This window comes from Silurus meridionalis, chromosome 12 (assembly GCF_014805685.1).
Source record: "Silurus meridionalis isolate SWU-2019-XX chromosome 12, ASM1480568v1, whole genome shotgun sequence".
Taxonomy (NCBI): Eukaryota; Metazoa; Chordata; class Actinopteri; order Siluriformes; family Siluridae; genus Silurus; species Silurus meridionalis.
This window is the reverse complement of record NC_060895.1, coordinates 8066825-8080342: the sequence shown is the minus strand read 5'-3', so window position 1 is coordinate 8080342 and position 13518 is coordinate 8066825.

Here is a 13518-nt window from a genome sequence, read left to right as displayed (position 1 = left end):
ACACACACACACACACACACACACACACACACACACACACACATATTGAGTGTGAGTGCTGTGTGTGGTTGTGACTGAGCCCCTTTGATCTGTCCATTTCCCTTGTCCTTTGTCAGGAGCAGTATGAGAGGGGGAGTTGTGTGTATTTGGGGGTTATACTGTAATTTTAAAAGAGTTTACCACTCTTCCTTTTTTCTGCCTGTATTTCCCCACAACACATATATTATCAGTTACCAGGCAGATGAGAAAAGGCTCTCTCGTTTTGTTATCCCCTGTGCAGGTCCCTACACACTACAAATAAACCATGTGATGCAGCAAGGAAACTCCGCCGTCTGCTGGAAGCCAACATCTGGAAGGAATAAGACGTTGCTAACAGGAGCCTAACTTTTCATATTATGTGAATATGGCTGTTACTTTAAACCTTTAGAGCAAGCCATTCCTGGAGGACATAGAGCCTGTATTTCATTCAGACATACATCGTTCCACAAAGTGAGTGAATGTGGTGACAAAAAAAGTGAGTGTGGTGACACCAGGCGCTGCAGAAAATGGGGTTCCAGAGGAAATAGCAGATGGCATCAGTCAAGTTCATGTGCACTTTCTCCCCTCGCAAGCCCTACCCCCCCTCCCTACCCTGTCTTTTCTCTTCACTTCCTGCCATTCTTTTGGCCCCCGGGCCACTGCACAAACGGCTATCGGCTAGGTATGCGACCATTCATTGTGCACCGCAGGGGGTCTCTCGCTTCAAACCCTGGCCTCTCTAAAAGGAGGTTGTGAAGTCCCATGGAGTCCCCTGAGCCATGAGCCAAGCAGACAGGCATGACCCGACCAGGGCACACATCAAAAGGGCTGCACTCACACCCCTCCGCCCGGCCCACACCATGCCTGCCTTTCCAGATACCGCCTGCATTATGGTGGCACATTAGGGGTCACCATGCACTCTTAGTAAAATGCCGGATGTTGGACGTGCGCTTTCTGTGTGCACTAAGAAGGGCTAAAGAGGAACAAAAAAGTTATCTGATAGAGAGTTGGAAAACCCACTAGGGGGAATGCCATCAGGTGAATAGGAGAGAGAGAGAGAGAGAGAGAGAAGGAGAAGCACTCTCATTTAGCCCTTTCCTGGTTTGCATGGCTTCTCAAGTGGTCCATGAAAGCCCATTACCTACTTGTGGGAGGGCTTAATTGAGACTAGCCCTGCAGGTGGACAATGGCAAACAGAAACCTGAGTCAATAGTAGCATGACTGAAGCACTTCACTGTGGCATTAATGGTGGCGTAAATGACAATAAACTACTTTGTCATACAAGGACGTACTACAAAGACAGAGGCATATATGTACGATTTGTTAGGGGAGCCAAACAAGCTTGAGGGCTAACGTTCATATCATTAACCTTTTTACTGTGGCTGTGCAGTATGTACCAAATCCCAATTTGTCTCTCTTTACTACTGGTTAAAAGGGGCATGAAATGGATGAATGGATGTGGGTTTTTTCTGCATTCACTTTGCAGCTGTCAAGAATGTCTTATGTGCAAAATGGGTGAATCCAGTTCAATTTTTTATTTTATTCAACACGGCTTTACAGAAACTCAGACGTAGATATCGATGTGTAATGAACAAACCATGAGCAGATATCGGCAAGGATAAATATTCAAGAAACAATCTAGCAGCTCATTTTGAGTGCTTTTAATTATACCTTTGTTCAACTGAATTCAGAATGGCAAATGCGTTTCTGTTATGTGCAGTGAGGCATATACGGGTCAAATATCTTTAACCATTGTTGTCAAGTTTCCAGCCCTTTTAAAAAGCACATAATGGATAATGGATAATGGACACACATTGCCTACATATGAACATTTATTACACACAAACCTGCAAACTTGGCAGAAATTTCCCCAATTTATGACCTGTCCTGTCCAGTGTTTCTCATCAAGTGAACACAGTGGGCTTGAGGGCAGAGTGATTCTCACCCCAATGGGCAGCTATTAGTACCTGTTGCAGTTCTCATATGTAACCACTAGGAACAATGACTCATTGAGTGATATAAAAAAAAAAGTTTTGAGACTAGTTTTGTAACACACCAACAGATTGCAGCACAAGGCTGCATGCACAGTCACAGGCAGAACCAAACTTTATAAGGCAGGGTGCCAAAAGACATGGTCCTGTGTACATCAGGAGCTGTGCATCTGGTGCTATTCTGACTATGTGCGTTACCACGTCTGCTATTCTAACCACGTGCACACTTTCAACAAGCTCTCCGCACACATGAGTTTCTCGCTGGAAAGAACATGATCTCACTTCCGCACCCACCCTACTCGCCAGATCGGCTTCTGCAGACTTCGCCCTATTCCCATAGAAGCACATCCAGCTCAAAGGTCATCGTTTTTGACACCATTGTGGAGATTGAAAAACTTTGAAAAGAAGACTTCCAGGACATATTCCAGAAGGGGTTGAAACGCTGGGAGCACTGAATTACTGTGCAAAAAGACTATTTTAAAAGTAATGGTGTTTAAAAGTAGATCAATAAAGTACTTTCTTGTAAACATAGCTAGTCTTGAAACTTTGTGATACCACCTCATACACGGTTCAGTAAGCACACTTCTCCACGAACTTCTTGAGAACATAAGTGTATGTCTGTCAAATAGTGACTTTTAAAAATATGATTAGTACTACAATAAGATTTAAAATGTACGGAACTTATGAAGATTAACATTTGTTGAATGGCTGATGTCTCTAAAGCAGCTCTGCGCAAGCTTTCCCAATGGAACCGTCACTAGTATTTATGTACATAGACCATCTGCAAATATTTCTAGCACTCTTTAAAAGCAACGTTCACATACTGTGCATTAGCAAACATGGATTATAATTTGTAAAGATTTGCGGTGGTTGTAAAAAAGAGGGCTCTCTTATTTAATTCACATAGCTTAACGTTTCAAGTGAAGGTATTTCACACTCTATATAAGTGGGTGTACATGTGTGATTGCCGCCAGTTGCATTCTCATAATTGCTCTGGCTTCTCGTATATGAAATTGTGTTATCATGCTGTGGCACTCATATTACAGGTTATTTAGATCAAATTGGATAGAACTGCTTAAACAATGACTTTGCCTACTGGGAATGAAGTCATTATCCTGGTCGTATGTGGCTCTTTTTCCCTTTTTCCCCCCATTCGTGTCGGGGATAAGTACGAGTGCAGCAGTCGTATCAGCCAGGCCTGTGCCCGCACACCACAGGCATGAAAACAGTGAAACCACAAGCACTGTGCGTAAACACAGACTGCTATAGAGGCACTACACTACACACACCCTCGCACTACACTACACATTCCCTCAATCCCCATGGGAAAGAACACTGAGCTTGGATGGATGATGGATTCTGGCCATAAAATAATGTGTTAGCCAAAATATATTAGAGCAGCATTTTTGTGTTGATCATTATTTTTTTGGTTATCTGCACATTGCAGATACAGTGCCACATTGGTGATAAAAAAAAGTGTCCACATAATGAGAGCAAAGACAGCTGGGAGGATTGGAGATCTGCTGAATTTGTAGAATTGCCACTTGCGCTCTACTTTAGGTAAACTGAGTTTAGTTTAATGATTAGCCAAAACAACATCTCAGAGGCGCACAGGTCCCAAAGGCGCATGGCTGAAATAAAGATGACTTCAATGCATCAAGGCAGTTATTTACAGAGCACAATTAGTGAAAACTAATCAGTGTACAGATTGTACTGTACAGATTTTTTTTTCTTCGTTTAGCTGCTTTTTTGTGCTCTTTTGTCTCAGCAAAGGTTCCCCTCCTCATATCCCAGCCCCCTGCTCCCGCTTCTCTCCTTCGACTGGCCCCTACTTTAAAGTCTTGCCCCTCTTCCTCGCCTCTTGCTCTCTCATCTTATCTTCCTCCTCTCGAATCTCACCTCCCCTTTTTTTCTAAACTCTCAAGCTCCTTTTTTTTTTTCTTGAAAGTGTCCTTCTTTTCTCAATCTGAACATTTCTTGCATTTATATAGTCTGGAATTTGAAAAATCTCCCAAAAGCAAACCTAATCTTACACATGCACAGTTGTGGCTACTCCTAATTCTACAATACAATACACAAATGATGAATGTAAGAAGTCTACAAGCCTTGTTCATTTTGTAATCAAGAGAAATCATTTCAGATGTTAACCACTGTTAATACAATACAACAACCAACAAAAACAAAAAGACAAGTTCAACCTAATACTGATAGGTTGAAGAACCATTTGCTTAAAATACAGAACTCAGTCAACAAATGTAATATATTGTTCATTCCACTTTTTTTTCGATAGGATTCACACCTGGACTGGGGCATTTAAATATTATAAGCTTTTTTTCCTGAAGCCGTTTGTTTGTAACTTGGATTTGTGTTTTGTGCATCCGCATGCTTGATTTGGTACATGTTTTTACGCCGGATGCCCTTCCTAATGCAACCCTCCCCATTTATCCAGGCTTGGGAGCGGTGAGAGCGAGTATTAGAGTATTATTAAAGCCATGTAAAGCCAGCTGGCTATATATATCATCCATCATTCATTCATTCAAAATTTACTTTTAAATTAGAGCTCTAGTCCTGGCTGAAAATAAGAAGCATCTCAATAGGTTTCAGGTCAGGACTTTGACTAGGCCACTCCAAAGTCTTCATTTTGTTTTTCTTCAGCCATTCAGAGGTGGACTTTCTGGAGTGTTTTGGATCATTGCCCTGCTGCAGAACCCAAGTTCGCTTCTGCTTGAGGTCACAAACAGATAGCCAGAAATTCTTCTTCAGGATATTTTGGTGAAAAGCAGAATTCATGGTTTCTTCAGGTCCTGAAGCAGCAAAACAGCCCCAGACCATTACACTACCACCAACATATTTTACTGTTGGTATGATGTTCTTTTTCTGAAATGCGGTGTTACTTTTACTCCATATGTAATGGGACACACACCTTCCAAAAAGTTCAACTTTTGTCTCGTCAGTCCACAGGGTATTTTCCCCAAAATCTTGGGTATTATCAAGATGTTTTCTAGCAAAACTGAGACAAGCCTTAATGTTCTTTTTGCTCAGCAGCAGTTTTCATCTTGAAACTCTGCCATGCAGACCATTTTTGCCCAATCTCTATCTTATGGTGGAGTCATCAACACTGACCTTAACTGAGGCAAGTGAGGCCTGCAGTTCTTTGGATGTTGTTGTGTGGTCTTTTGTGACCTCTTCCATAAGTCAGCGCTGTGCTCTTGGGGAAATTCTGGTCGGCCGGGAAGGTTCTTCTGGGAAGGTTCTCCACTGTTCCATGTTTTTGCCATTTGTGAATAATGGCTCTCACTGTGGTTCGCTGGAGTCCCAAAGCTTTAGAAATGACTTTATTACCTTTTCCAGACTGATAGATCTAGGATCTAGATCTAGATCTAGGAAATATGACCACATCACCCCTGTTTTAATCAGTCTACACTGGCTCCCAATCAAATCTCGCATTGATTATAAAATATTACTACTGACGTATAAAGCACTTAACGGTCTCGCACCGCAGTATCTGAGTGAACTTCTGTACCAGTATGATCCTCCACGCCTACTTAGATCAAAAGGTGCTGGCTATCTGTTGGTTCCTCAAATAATGAAGATCCTTCTCTTATAAAGCCCCACAGTTATGGAACAGCCTTCCAACCAGTGTTCGGGACTCGGACACAGTCTCAGTGTTCAAGTCGAGGTTAAAAACTTATTTATTTAGTCAAGCCTTTTATCAGTAGGTTTTTCTTAGGTAAAGGCTCAGATCTGGAGGGAGCATGGATATAGAGTGTTTGGTGAACTGGTATATTTGTATGCTGTCGCCCCTCACATTCACACGCTCACTCGGGTTTGTTGACGGTGGTGTGGTGGGTTGTCTCTTATCCCAGAGATCCCTCATGTCTGTGTTACCTTCTGGTTCTCCCTTTTAGTTATGCTGCCATAGCGAGTCTTGCCGGAGTCCAAACTGCACAGTGACATTAACTTTCATACACCAATAGGGACACTTAATAATCCATATCCTTCTCTTCCGTCACCCTCTCTCTCTCTCTCTCTCTCTCTCTCTCTCTCTCTCTCTCTCTCGGTCGAGTTAAACATGCTCCTGAGGCTCCAGTGACCACTGTTCCTGCCCCTCTCCCTTCGTGGATCTTCACACTTCTGTGCAGCTTGGGACGGTCTCTCATCAACACCTTGGGTGGTTCCATGTAATTCGGAGTAGAACGGGTGCTTTGAGGATGGATTGACTGTAGTTGGTGTCGGCGGTCTGCTGCACTGACTCGGAGTGCAGTTTGCTTCTGATCGTCATCACTGTACCCGCAGCATTGTATATCTGCTTCAAATGGGCATTTGGTGCAACCCAGATGAGGATGGGTTCCCTCTTGAGTCTGGTTCCTCTCAAGGTTTCTTCCTTATGCCATCTCGGGGAGTTTTTCCTTGCCACAGTTGCTCATCAGGGACAAACTTACTTACAAAGAACATATTTACGTTTAATCACCACATTATCTGTGTAAAGCTGCTTTGAGACAATGTTCATTGTTCAAAGCGCTATACAAATAAAAATGAATTGAATTGAATTGAATAGATCTCAATTACTTTCTTTCTCATTTGTTTCTGAATTTCTTTGGATCTCAGCATGCTGTCTAGATTTTGAGGATCTTTTGGTCTACTTTACTTTGTCAGGCAGGTCCTATTTAAGAGATTTCTTGATTGCGAACAGGTGTGGCAGTAATCAGGCCTGGGTGTGGCGAAAGAAAATAAACTCAGTTGTGATAAACCACAGTTTTAACACTTTTAACACTTTTTTACACAGGGCCAAATCATATTTCCGGTACAAAGTGGGTAGACACAGTGACACTGCGCTAACTCTAGTTTATTTTTTATACCCCTGGCATTGTTGTGCATGTTTTTTGTTTAAATGTGCGAGGTGGAGACTAAATAAACTTGGGGTCCGCCACTTAATATGTTCGGAACCGAACTGAACCGAAAGCGATGTACCGGAAAATGTCTGTACAAATAAGTTTACCATTACACCACTAATATACAGAGGTGGCAAAAGTACACACATCCTTTACTTAAGTAGAAGTACAGATACTCATGTTTTAAAATACTCTGGTAAAAGTTGAAGTACTGATTAAACTTTTTTACTCAAGTGAAAGTAAAGAAGTTTTGGCTCTGACATGTACTTAAGTAAAAAGTAGTTATTACTGCTACCTGTTTTAGCTGTTAACTGGACCTCACATCATATTAGAGATAGATAGATAGATAGATAGATAGATAGATAGATAGATAGATAGATAGATAGATAGATAGATAGATAGATAGATAGATAGATAGATAGATAGATAGATAGATAGATAGATAGATAGATAGATAGATGGATGGATGGATGGATGGATGGATGTGATAGCCTAGTGGGTTAATGTCAGTATCCCCACGAGGATGAGTTTGAGAGTTTGATTCCTGGTCGAGCTGGTTGCTGTGTTGGTAAATAAAACTTCTGGACCTCCAAAAAGCACACATGCTTTTCAGCAGTGGTCGCTCAGTGGGTTAAGGCTTGTGCCTCATCTAAACATGCTTCCCAGTCTGATCTCTTCCATGGTTCAGTGGGTTCATGGTTCGCTGATGGTGAGGATCAGGGTTTGAATCCTGCTAGATGCGATGTAGGTTATGTTCCTGCTTCCTAAATCTTTCTTTAGCTTTATATTCTTGTGTTGATGGTTTAAAGGTAGATAGACCTGCTCTTAACAACCTTCCTGGCCTGTCTTCCCTGATGGTTCAGTGGGTTAAATCAGGTTTCTTGCTTTTGGTGGGGTTCAGGGTTCGAATCCTGCTTTCTGTCTGCTAGTCACGATCAGGATTCACTTTCTGCATCTTTCTTTAGCAATATATTTTTGTTTTTAATGGGTTGAAAAGAAAGATAGACCTGCTCTAAATAAGCTTCCTAGCCTGTCCTCACCAATGGTTCAATGGGTTAAGGTTGGTATCTCGCTAGTGGTAGGGATCATGGTTCGAATCCTGCTTTCTTCCTGTTATTTACAATGTGGGTTGAACTTGTGCTACTTACATCTGTATTCGCTTCCTACATCTTTCTTTACCGTTAAATTCTTGTGTTGATGGTTAGAAAAGAATGATAGACCTGCTCTAATCAAACTTCCCAGCCTGTTTTTTTTTCTGATGGCTTAGTGGGTTAAGGCTGGTACTTTGTTAATGTTGGTGGTCAGGGTTCAAACCTGGCTTTCTGTCTGCTAGTCATGAGGTAGGTTAAATTCCTGATTCCTACATCTTCATATTCTTGTTTTGATGGGTTAAAAAGAAAGATAGACCTGCTCTAAACAAGCTTCCCAGCTTGTCCTTCCTGATAGTTCAATGGGTTAATGCTGGTGCCTCGCTAATGGTGTGAATCAGTGTTAGAATCCTGCTTTGTCCCTGCTAGTCACGATATGGGTTTGCTTCCTATGTCTGTCTTTAGCATTATATTCTTGTGTTGATGGTTTGAAAGAAAAGATAGACCTGCTCTAAACAATCATCACATCCTTCCCGATGGTTCAGTGGGTTAAGACTGCTATTTCGCTGTTGGTGGGGTTCAGGGTTCGAATCCTGCTTTCTGTGTTTCTGTCTGGTCTGAATTTCTTGCTTTGAAGCATGAAACGAAGGATAAACCCCCCAAAAAAAAAAGAAGGTGTGTTGTGGGACTTGATGGCTTTGTGGTAAAAGCCTTGCCTCTGAGCTCAGAGGTTGCTGGTTCGAATCTGGCTTGTCCCCACACTGGGTAAGCTGTGTGGTGAGCAATGGAGTGGTTGACTGTGAAGACCTGTTCCTTCACAGCCTCAGAAAAAGTGAGGGTGATAGGTTTTTGGCAGAATTTTTCCCTATATATGCAAAACTAAGTCGATACTTTTTTGCTTCATAACCCCCTGTTTTCAGCTTCTCAGACACCGGGGGGGCAGATGCCCGGATATTGCCCCCCTGCTTCAGGATACGCCCTCCGAAACCACATCCAACCTTCCACGCAGCCATTTCTGACACCTTCCTTACTACGGCCACCGGAACCTTCCACACTCTTAACTTTGAGCCCTGGCCGGGGTTTGAACCGGCAACCTCTCAACCCAGAGGTAAAGCTCTTCCAATTGAGCCACAGGATCTCCTGCAAGAACCTGATTTTTAGGACCTTTTTTGGTTCTTTTTAAAAACTTTTTAAACAACTTAAAGGAAAGCTAAGGGGTAGGAATCGAACCGGGTGACTCAGACAGCAGCAACCACTTCAATGACCATTACACCAACACAGGAGAGGCAAACAAGCCTTTGCTTATTGGACTCTTGGCTTTTCTATAGTTAGGAGACCAGTGTTTTCTCTTAGATCATGATGGTAGAGGGTCAAAACTTCTCCTTCCTGTACATTCCCTCAGTAACCTCGAAGTCTATGAGAAGTGACTCAGGTACAAGAACCACATCTCCAACACCTGCACCACTGATATACCATGATTTGCCAGCAACCAATTTTAATGATCTTTTATTGTTCTGTTTTTAAAAACTTCTTATAATGTTCAATATGAAACTAGAGGTAAGAATCGAACCAGGGAAGTCTTTCATCATTGATCACTAATGGCATTACTTCAAAACTCAAAACTTTGTTAGATATGTAAATAAGCAGGAAAGACAGAGACAAAGACAGACACAGCTTTAGAAAGAGTGAGAAACAAATAGAGAGACAGCAAGAGAGAGACATATACAGTGAGACAGAGACATTTACTAAAAGAGACACAGAGACAATTAGATAGAGAAAATAGAGAGAAGATAGCAAGATATAGCCACTTCCTGTTGGAAGTGTTTATCCCGAGCGACTCTTAATGATCTCATTTACTAAATGAGCAGTAGTGAGTGAAGGGCTTGCTCAGGTGCCCAAAACTGGCAGCTTGGAGGTGTTAAACATGTATCATATTTACAGCATGTGATTAAATATAAAGGCTATATCAGTGCAGAGACGTGTGGACATCATTTAGAGCCTTTGCTATGTTTCCACACGGACAGTTAATGAGGTGATACCGGAGAGACTGCACCTCTTCAAGTCAAGTCAGGAAGCTTTTATATATATATATATATATATATATATATATATATATATATATATATATATATATATATATATATATATATACAATTATAGACATTTTACAGATTTGAATGATGTATTGTTTTTATCTGTGCGATCAATAAAAACAGAAATTTAAGTTTGTGTCGCCATTATGAGGGAAAAACCCACAAAACGCCACCCAGAGGGTAAATTGTGAGAATCATGGTGGATATATATATATATTAATACAAAACGAATTAAAAATGTTGTTACCTAATGAATGTGTTCAGGCTGAAGATCCACATATAGAACACAAGCAGAGAAAAGATGATGATGATCAGGAATGTGTCTGTTCTCAGTCATGTTTACATCACTGACTCCCTCTGTCTCATCCACATTAACCCCAAACTTCTTACTGCCTTCTGTGGTGAGTGAGAGTCAGGACTTTATACACCAGTGGATTGAAAAAGACGGGCAGTAACAGGAAATTGGTTGTTCGGCTGAAATCGGCACGCAGTGAAAATAAAAAATAATATTTCACCAAATCAATGGATTAAAACTAAAGTAACGAGTCTGTTTTGAAAATGTAAGAAGTAAAAAGTACAGATATTTGTTAGAAAATGTAATGAGTAAAAGTAAAAAGTTGTCTGAAAAATAAATAGTGGAGTAAAATACTGATACCGAAAAAATCTACTTAAGTACAGTAACGAAGTATTTGTACTCCATTACTTCCCACCTCTGCTAATATATATATATATATTATATATACAGTGCAACCTCAATATTTGCGAGAGTCTCTCCTTTTGATGGTTCCTTTTTCAAAGAAGTACATATACTGTACTGTAAACAACAAAAAATTTGAATTATTGGACATAAATGTTTTATTTAAGACTTTAAATGAATAATACAATAATAAAATAGTTTTTCAAACATTTTTATGTAATTTATTAGTACAAACTCTGTTTTGAAATGTTACTCCGAACTTTCGAGCCACTCTAAATGAAAGTCGCAAACTGTTGAGGTTACGAGTGTCAAGGTCACGAGGTTCCACTGTATATGGTCTGGAACATTCAGGTTTATGTTACCACTACCTCAATGAGGAAAAACAGGTCTTATACAAACAATTGTTGCTGACTATCAATCTGGGAAGGGTTATAAGGCCATTTCCAAACAATTTAAAGTCCACCATTTTACAGTAAGGAACATTATTCACAAGTAGAAAGCATTCAAGACAGTAGACAATCTTCCCGGGAGTGGACATCCCAGAATATTCACCCCAAGGTCAGACAGTCCATTGCTCAGAGATATTGCAAAAAATAAAACCTGTTAAATCTCAGACTTTACAGGCCTCAGTTAGCATGTTAAATGTTAAAGTCTATGACAGTTCAATTAAAAAAAGAATGAACAAGTATAATTTGTTTGGAAGGGTTGCCAGGAGAAAGCCTCTTCCTTCTAAAAAGAACATGGCAGCACAGCTTATGCATGCAAGTTGCATCTGAACAAACCACAAGACTTCTGGAGCAATGTCCTTTAGACGGATGAGACCAATGTGAAAATGTTTGACTATAATGCCCAGCACTATGTTTGGTGAAAACCAAACACAGAGTATCAAGACAAACGCCTCACATGAACTGTCAAGCACGGTGCTGGAGGGATGATGATTTGGGCTTGCCACAGATCCTGGGCAACTTTGTTCATGAACTCCTATATCAATTTGTATACCAATTGTGAGGTTATCTCCCTGACAGCTAAAACTTGGCCAAAATAAGGTTTTGCAACAGGAGAATGATCCCAATCACACCAGCAAATCTACAACAGAATGACTGAAAATTAAAAGAATCAAAGTGTTGCAATCTCTTAGTCAAAGTCCAGACCTCAACCTGGCAGAACCTCAAGCAAGCTGTGCATAAACAATTGCCCACAAACCTCAATGAAATGAAGGAACCTTCTAAAGAAGAGTGAGGCAAAATTGCTCCACAATAATGTGAGAGACTGATATAGTCATACAGAACACAATTATTTCAGGTCAATGCTGCTGAAGGTTGTTCTACAAGTTATTAAATTAAATAGGGTGTACTTAATGTTTCACACATGGATTCTCAATGCCAAGTAGATTTCTTTGTAAAAAAATTAAATAATGACGATGTAATATCCGTTTTTTCACATGTTACACTAAATATGGAATGGGATGTTCAAAAATCTGATGGTCAAGTGTCGAAATGTTTTGTCTATATGGTGCATTTATTAATAAATAGCTTTATTATGTTACAATTCAATTAATCAAGTAACAATTCTGAATACACTTATCACATTATATACCATTTGCAGCTTTTATTTATCTTTATTTCAAACTGTCGCAATTTAGATTTTTTACTATTGTGGTCATGCATTTCACCCTAGGCCTTCAGTGTTCTTCTACTGTACCTGATTCAATCCACCTCTTAATGCCACCATTATAAATCCCCAGCTACAGAAAACATCAATACTATACAGAAATATAGAATATCAGAGTGCTGTATCACAAACAGGTAACTCAGGGAAAGAGAATGTCATTACTAAAGCAAGAAACCCAATGAACACAATTCAACAAGTCTCCGTTTACTGCTGCTACTGCTGCACCACCCGCATACATCTTGTCTGGCAGAAGTATCATTATTAACCTCATAAAATTACCCCAGGTTTTCTGTGCATTTGTTCCACGCCTTACGATTTTGGCTGAACTTTCTTCACAATGTCCAGCTTTTCTTGAAAAGTCCATCTTGTAAATGTTCTTGAAGTAAATCTATGACGAAATACATTTTTATTCTCTGTCAGTCATTATGGAATGAAAAATCAGCTATTAAATCTACACAAATATATTTGAGTTTGTGCAGTTTGCTATAGATGTGGTTTGCGAGCTTTGAGTAGTGCGCTGTCTGAATGATTTTGATCTGGTGAAAAACGTCTGCTGAAATGTCAGATTCTTAACTCTTCTCCTTTCTGTATCTTCTGCTCTGCATTCAGGTTTTTCAGCTTCTCCTGATGTTTTGTCTCGTAGTGCCGTCTTAGATTCAATTCCTTAATTACAGCCACATTCGCTCCACAAATAAGACTCTTTGCCTTTGAGAGGGGCTAGCTTCATAATAAATGTACAATAGGGTTGTATACATCAACAGAAGCTTGACTTGATTGACGCTGGAATGTTCCCAGGCTGAAGCACTGCATTATGGGATCTGTAGTTTGTGTCTTATCAGCGCTTCATATCGCCGGGTCATTAATAACAATAATAATAAATCTATATAAAATTATCTTGCGGGCCAGATATAATTGTAGGAATCAATGGACGTGAAAATACCGACCCTACTGTACACCTGCTAGATGTCCTTGGAGTCAGTAACTTGCAATCTGATTGATTAAACCAATAGTTTTAACAACATGGATTTTACACTACAAAAGCCTATAGTGCTGATCTTCAAAGCAGAA